This window comes from Pleurodeles waltl, chromosome 1_1, assembly GCF_031143425.1.
Source record: "Pleurodeles waltl isolate 20211129_DDA chromosome 1_1, aPleWal1.hap1.20221129, whole genome shotgun sequence".
Taxonomy (NCBI): Eukaryota; Metazoa; Chordata; class Amphibia; order Caudata; family Salamandridae; genus Pleurodeles; species Pleurodeles waltl.
In genome coordinates, this window is record NC_090436.1 from 136121381 (window position 1) to 136129539 (window position 8159).

Genomic DNA, 8159 nt, shown 5'->3' on the forward strand with positions numbered 1-8159 from the left:
TGTCAAATGATTTAAGTATGTATTCATTTATCAAGGTTTAAACATTGCAATTCAACTGTACAGTAATGTATATGTAGGAAAGACCTGTAGTTGGCTGCAGTCAACACACCAGGAGCGATAGTGGGGCACAAATATCTGCAAATAGAGATGACAAAGGGTACAGTGAGTGGCCATAGCAGTGGGAAAAACAGCCTTCCAGTGACAATGTCAAACACAAAACTGTCAAATGCAAATTTACACTGTCTTACCTGTGTGTCATTGGAAGTATTGACGCATAATTGCACTTCTGTTGTCCTCATCCTTTCCCTCCTCATCTTCACTGTCCACAGGGTCCACTGCTGCCACATGGCCATCTCCAGCCTCCTCCTCCTGCAAAAAAGGCACCTGGCGAAGTAAGGCAAGGTTGTGCAACATACAGCATGCCACGATGATCTGGCAGACCTTCTTGGGTGAGTAGCACAGGGATCCACCTGTTAGATGGAGGCAACGAAACCTGGCCTTCAGGAGGCCAAAGGTACTCTCTATAATTCTTCTTGTTCACCCATGTGCCTCATAGTAGCATTCCTCTGCCCTTGTCCTGGGATTCCTCACAGGGGTCAGTAGCCATGAGAGTTTGGGGTAACCAGAGTCACCTGCAAATATCGAGGGACAACTGTTAGCCACACACTAACCCTTAGGGCCCCCACCATACACCAACATATACTTGGTGAGAACCAGGGCTCACCTATTAGCCACACCCTGTGCCTCTGGAGTTGAGCCATCACATTTGCGATGCTGCTATACCTCAGGATAAAGGCATCATGCACAGACCCAGGATACTTTGCATTGACGTGGGAGATGTACTGGTCCGCCAAACACACCATCTGCACATTCATGGAGTGAAAGCTCTTTCGATTTCTGAACACCTGTTCATTTTGCTGGGGGGAGGGGGGCAAATGCAATATGTGTTCCTTCAATCGCCCCAATAATGTTGGGGATATGTCCCATTGCATAGAAATCAGCTTTCACTGTGGCCAAATCCTCCACCTTGGGAAAAACAATGTAGCTGCACATGTGTTTAATCAGGGCAGACTACACTCTGGTCAGCACTATTGGGAACATTGGCCGAGACATTCTTGCTGCCAATGCCACTGTCACTTGGAAGGAGCCAGTTACCAGGAAATGAAGCACTGATAGCACTTGCACAAGAGGGGGATACCGGTGGGATGACGGATAGCAAAGATTAGGTCAGGCTCCAATTGGGCACACAGCTCCGTGATTGTGGTCCTGTCAAGTCTATAGGTGAGGATAATGTGCCTGTCCTCCATTGTTGCCAAGTTCACCAGGGGTCTGTACATGGGGGATGTCTCCATCTCCTACTCATCCGCAGCAGTTGCAAACTATGGGGTAAAATAGTGAGCAGCTGCTCAGTATCTCTTAATTCCAACCACTACAGTTCAATGCATGTTGTGATTGTAACAGTATTTTGTTGGAGATGTCCAAATGGTGCATTTGTGTACTGTGACACAGTTTTGATCCATGGCCTGCCCCCTCCCCAGAAATGGCATCTGCCTGTCCTGTATGGAGGGATAGGTGGAAATGAGGTAATTCCGCTGACGTTGTGCGCCACTGCGGGAGGCGGTCGAAAACAGCAGTGCAACTCCTCATTCATTAACATTGGGCACTATGGGGTGCAGTGGCCAATGGTGCTGTACGCCAGCAGTGATGGTATGCACCGCCGTGGACGTCACTGCCATTTTCTATCTAATTCCTCACTTACTACCTCACCTTCAACAGGAGGGGACCTACACTGCATGTGCTGCTGTGACCTGTGTCTGGAACTGACCATGGCTTGTGTAACTGAGGAAAGGGCCCCTGCCTTCATCTTGGCAGAGTTGGAGCGACTGGTGGATGGGGTCCTACCCCAATATCAAATGCTGTATGTGCCTCCAGACCAACAGGTGAGTACACCGTGGGTAAGATGCATGGTGCACGAATGCATGGAGTGCTGTGTGTGAAGGCCTCATGTAGGGGTGGGTGGTGGATGGGCCCTGGGAAGCGTGCAACATGTATGGTGGGCCATGTCTGTGCTAATGGGGATGGGAAGGGGCATGGTGGGCCATGAGTGTAACAGGCAGGATGGTCGGACTAATACCTTTCCCTGTGTATTTCCCTGCAGGTCAGCGCCCATCAAAAGAAGGGTATATGGCGTGCTATCGCCAAGGACGTGCGGGCCCTGGGGGTCTACGGCAGGCGGAGCACCCAATGTCGGAAACGGTGGGAGGACCTGAGACGCGGGGCACAGAAGACCGCGGAGGCCCAGCTGGGGATGGCCTCCCAACGAGCAAGGTGTGCCCGTCGAACCCTGACCCCCCTGATGGCCCGCATACTGGCCGTGGCCTATCCGGAGCTGGATGGGCGCTTGGGGGCATCACAGCAGCCACAAGGGGGTGAGTACAGTGCCCCAATATACAACTTGCACCTGGTTGGGTGGGATCCGGGTGGGGGGTGTTGGCCCTGTGGGTGCCCCTAGGCCAGGCCTGGTATTGCAGGGTTGTTCCTATGTTGGGCAGGGTTCTGATGTGAAAGTACTCCAACCAAGCTGGTAGGCATCCACTACTGGGCAGGGGTGGGTCTCAGGTATGCTGCAATTGGCATTAAGTGTCACTATCCATGGCCTGGTGACTATCATTGTGACTGGTAGTGCATTGCCTAGTGCGTAGGGCTGTCCCCCATGTGTGAGTGTGTCATGTACGCCAACGGTGGTGTTGTTGGTGCCACTGATCAAATCTATCCTTTGTGTCTGCCCCCCTTTTTGTTTTGTCACTCTGACCTTATGTGCATTAGGCTCATCAGGCGGAGGAGCAGAGGCACTGGAGATGAAGGGAGCTGCATCCCACAGGATCCAGGAGGCCGAATCCACCAACGGTAAGGGCACCAGTGGGACCGAGGGTGAGGGGAGCACCACGGCGGAGACAGGAGGAGACAGTTCGGACACGGATCCCTCCTCCAATGGGAGCTCCCAGGTGGTGGAGGACACTTCTGTGCCCACCCCAGTTACAGATAAAGCTGCCACCCCTGTACCAGCACCGCCCAACCAGCAGCCCCTCAGCAAGTTTCCCGTGCCTGCTCACCCAAGAGGGTGGGCATCTCCTTCGCCCCAGGTACCTCAGGCCCTGCCCCAGTTAGACCTGCTGGCCTGAGTGAGGCTATTGACCTCCTGTGATACATCTCTTTTGGGCAGTCAACTATTGTGAATGCCATCCAGGGGCTGGCATCCCAAAAGCAACAGACAAATGCATTCCTGGAGGGCACTCACACTGGCTTGGCAGCCCAACATAGATCAATCCAGGCTTTGGCCTCCTCTCTGATGGCAGCCATTGTCCCTGTTTCCAGCCTCCCCCCTCCAACTTCCTCTACCCAGTCCCATTCCCCTCAACCCCAACCTATCCCAAGCACACAGTCAGACCAGCATGCACCCAGGTTAACACACAAGAGTGGACATGGCAAACACAAGCACCCCACTTCATCTCATAGGCACTCACACAAACACCATCCAGAATCAGACATACCAACATCCACTGCCTCCACTGTGCCCCCTCCTCCTCGTCGACCACCTCCCTCCCAGTTTCATCTGCACTCACACCTGCATGCACTACATCCTCATCCACTACCCCCATCACCAGCACACCTAACAGCACACGCCCCTCACTAGCAGTCACCACCCCCACTTTCATGCACACGTCCCCTGTGTCCTCTCCCACTGTGTCTGTGCCCCCTCCTCCCAAAGTACACAAACTCAAGCACTCAGACACCCAACAGCATCCAGCCCATGCACCTGCACCCAACACAGCATACAGACACCTCCTACCACCATTCCCTCTTCCTCCACTCCCAAACCATCTCCCTCTTCCCGCCCCAGTGTCCCTAAGAAGTTTTTCCTCTCCACCATTGACCTCTTGCCTACCCCTGCCCCCTAATCCCTCACGTCAGGCCAGGGCGGTCAAAACCCAGGCAAGCACCTCAGCCACCCAGTCCACGGGCACATTAGTGATTTTAACTACTCCAGGTGGGAAAGGATCCCAGCCACCAGCCAGGCAGACGGACAGGGTGCCAGCCCTAAGTGCGTCGAGAAAGGGCAAGGAGTCAGCCCCAGCTGCAGAATGGAAGGGCAAGGAGGCAGCCCCAGCTGCAGGACAGAAGGGCAATGAGGATGCCTCAGCTGCAGGAAGGAAGGGCAAGGAGGCAGCACCAGCTGCATGAAGAAGGGGCAAGGGGCCTGCAACAGCAGGCAGTAGAGACTCAGTTGGAGCCCCCACCACCAACCATGGTGATGCAGCCGTCTGAGGCAGCAGGGTAAGGGCTGGATCCTCCCCCCACCCCTGCCAGCACTGCTACCAGCACCGCCACCAGTGCCACTGCCAGCAGAAGCAGCCCCAGTGGGCAGCCGTCCGAGGCTGCAGGAGAAGGGCTGGAGCCTCCCCAACCACTGCCAGCACCGCCACCTGCACCGTCACCAGCACCAGCAGCCCCAGTGGGCAGCCGTCCGAGGCTGCAGGGGAAGGGATGGAGCCTCCACCCACTACTGCCAGCACCACCACCTGCACCGTCACCAGCACTACTGCCAGCAGGCCCAGTGGGCAGCCATCCAAGGCTGCAGGGGAAGGGCTGGAGCCTCCCACCACCACTGCCAGCACCTCCACTAGCACCGCCACCAGCATCAGCAGCCCCAGTGGGCAGCCGTCCGAGGAACATTAGACACAGCTACAGCCCAGACCACTGAACTGATTTACACCAAATTTAGAAGTCTAGTTTTTAGTCCAGAAAGAGTGTTTTTTTGTGATTTGTAAAACTATTCAGTAGCTTTTGAGCAGAGGGACCTTTTATAGGGACCTCTTCAGTAGCTCTTAACCAGAAGGACCTCTTCTGGGGACAGAACATTTGTATTTAAATTTTTGTTGAAAATTTATGGGGGACCTGCTTGATTTAAAAATAAAAACACCCCTGGGTTAGCCCAGGGCTTGGGGGAGCACTGATTATAGCATTTATGGGGAAGGACAGCACATGCCCCCACTTTCCAAGCCTCTAAGAGCCCTGGAAAACCCCATCCTGTGGGGCCAACATTTTTATAAAGGTGAGGGGGGCATGTGGCCCCTGCTCCAGAGCCATTGAATGGCCCAAGGACCCCATAGCCTGGGGCCGGCTCAGGGTCGGTGCCCCGGGAGCCCACCTAGGGACACCATCTATTTCCGTGACTTAAAAGACCAGGCAGGGAAAGTATAATGTGCTTCTACCCAGCTGGAGCACAAAGGTGCTTCGGCCAAGTGGAAGTAAAAAACTTTTTCCTGCCCGTAATCTCAGCCAGGAAAATACTGTGAATTGTTTTCGCCCAATGGGAGCAAAAGAAAACTGCTCTCACTGCACCTGGGATGGGTCCAAGCAGCGGAGCCAGTGTGACTGCGGGGTCTCTGGACCTCCCGCCACACCCACCTATGTGGGAGAAGCTGTAGGTGCCCTTAGTAGGCACTGGGGCACCCCACTTAAAGTGAAACAAACTATGATGATGCCAACTACTGCAACAAAAATAATGGTGTGGGTTGCCAGGTGGGCACCTGGCAGTGCTCAATTTGAGCCAGTAGTTGCCGGTGGGGCCACCTGCACTTTTTTGTTTTGGAAGGGCATTTATTTTTCCACCTCAAACAAACAAAGGAGAAAAAAGGAGGAAGAGAAAGACAGAAAAAAATCACAAAGAGAGAAGGCATGAACCTTCAAGAGTGAGATAAAGGGGGAAGGAGTCTCTGGTACTGGATTAAAGAGAAAGGAGGTGAGTTAAAGACTACACAGCTTTGGCATTCAGCATTCTGGCATTTAATTGCACCGTCTGCTGGCTTCCGAGCAGAGCTTTGCGCACTGACACGCATTCATTTACAAATTAAGTACCCGCACCTGGACACCGCTTAAATAAAATGAAATGCAAGCTCCTGCTAGGCCCCATCAAATGGGGCTGCTTGCTGGAAGCTTCCAGGGCCACGGTGTTCCTGGGGCTCCACCCTAGGGCTCCTCTATGAATGACAAAAGAGTGGTGTCCTGGGTGGGACCGGGACACCCATAAAAATATCACAAAGACAAAAATGGAATAATAAATACATTTATTATTCACTGCTCCTTTTAAGGAGTGCCCCATCATGCCCTGAGAGGACTATTTGCATATTTTATTGTTTTTGGTGATGTCCCTAGAGGGAGGGCCACTGCCGCAAATGTTTTCAAATGGTGCTGTGGGGCTGCAGAACTTCCTGCAGCCCCACAGCGCCATTAGAAAAAAATATGGTGGTCCTTAAAACCCTGGGGGTCGGTGTTAAAGCGGCGGTAAAACCGCCAACAGGCCTGCGGTAAAAAAAATGGAATTATGACCGTGGTGGAAACCGCCAACATAGACAGCCACTTTAACACTCCGACCGCCATGGCGGTACAAACAAACACCACGGCGATAACAGCCAACAGACAGGCGGAACACAATGTACCGCCCACAGTATCATGAGAGGCCAATCCGCCACCTTTTCCGGGGCGGATTCACCGCAAACAAAAACATGGCGAAAGCAGGATTTCGAAGGGACAACGATCACCTCTACACACCCTACGAGGAACCAGGACGCCATGGAGCCGGAACTTCAGATACTCCCAGCCTTTTTCTCCCTGCTCCTCTACCAGGAGCACGAACGCCGGCGGCGAAGACCACAGTGAGTACTGCACCTACGACACAGGGGAGGGGGAGGGAAAAAACAGTGACACACACACGCAATACGCAACACCCCTACCCCCACCCTCACCCACGACAACACACACAACAATACAAATTGATACATCACAGTTACACCCCCAAGCCCACCTGGAAGAATGCAAGGACAAAAGGAAATGAGTCGAATGATTGTAATATATTAAAATACAGTAATCAGAAATATTTACATATATACACATTTACACTATGAACAATTATTTACACCAAGAACACGAGACCAAGGGATTCCACCATCATAGTCCGTGGACCACTGGGCCAAAAAGGCATGGGCGAGGCCCACACTCAATACCCGAACAAGACGGAGAGAACACTGCAGGGGCATCAGATAGAAATAAAACAGGCACCTCAGGGGGAAGGGAAGGGGGGCACCTCAGCTGGATGAGTGCACGACGCCAGATCCACAAGGGGGTTCCATGTCCATTGATGTATCCTGGTGAGTGCATAGCCCGTGTCTCAAGTCTCTCCAGTGGGTGGGTTGCCCACTGTTCAATCCGGGGGAGTGCAAAGCCACAGTCTCTCAAGTCTCTACAGTGGGTGGGTTGCCCACTGTGCAATCCTGGGGAGTGCAAAGCCACAGTCTCTCAAGTCTCTACAGTGGGTGGGTTGCCCACCGTTCAATCCTGGGGAGTGCGAAGCCACAGTCTCTCAGGTCTGTACAGTGGGTGGTTTGCCCACTGTTCAATCCTGGGGAGTGCAAAGCCACAGTCTCTCAAGTCTCTACAGTGGGTGGGTTGCCCACTGTTCAATCCTGGGGAGTGCAAAGCCACAGTCTCTCAAGTGGATAACAGTCTCCACTGGTTCTGGAGGGGACTTTGTGCCCAGAGTGCTTCATCCTGCCAAGGACTGAGGTAGTGGATGCTTTTCTCCACTGGTTCTGGAGGAGGCTTGGTGCATAGAGTGCTTCATCCTGCCAAGGACTCAGGTAGTGGATGTGAATCTCCACTGGTTCTGGAGGGGGCTTGGTGCCCAGAGTGCTTCATCCTGCCAAGGACTGAGGTAGTGGATGTGAATCTCCACTGGTTCTGGAGGAGGCTTGGTGCCCAGAGAACTTCATCCTGCCAAGGATTGAGGTAGTGGATGCTTTTCTCCACTGGTTCTGGAGGGGGCTTGGTGCCCAGAGTGCTTCATCCTGCCTGTGGAGGCCTCAGTAGCGAAGTAATCATTGGCGCTCACTGTCCTGCGGTGGTGCTGGTGGTCTTGTCCTGGGCAGCGGGGCTACTGGTGGTCTTGTCCTGGGCAGTGGGGCTGCTGGTGGTCTTGTCCGCCGTACTGATCTTCCCAGACTTGCAGGTTTTAATGTGCCCCTTCCCCAGCTTGGATGGTGTCGCAGCTGTCTCCACACTCCCAACTGTACCCCTGGGAGCGGCTTTGGTGGCTGATTTCT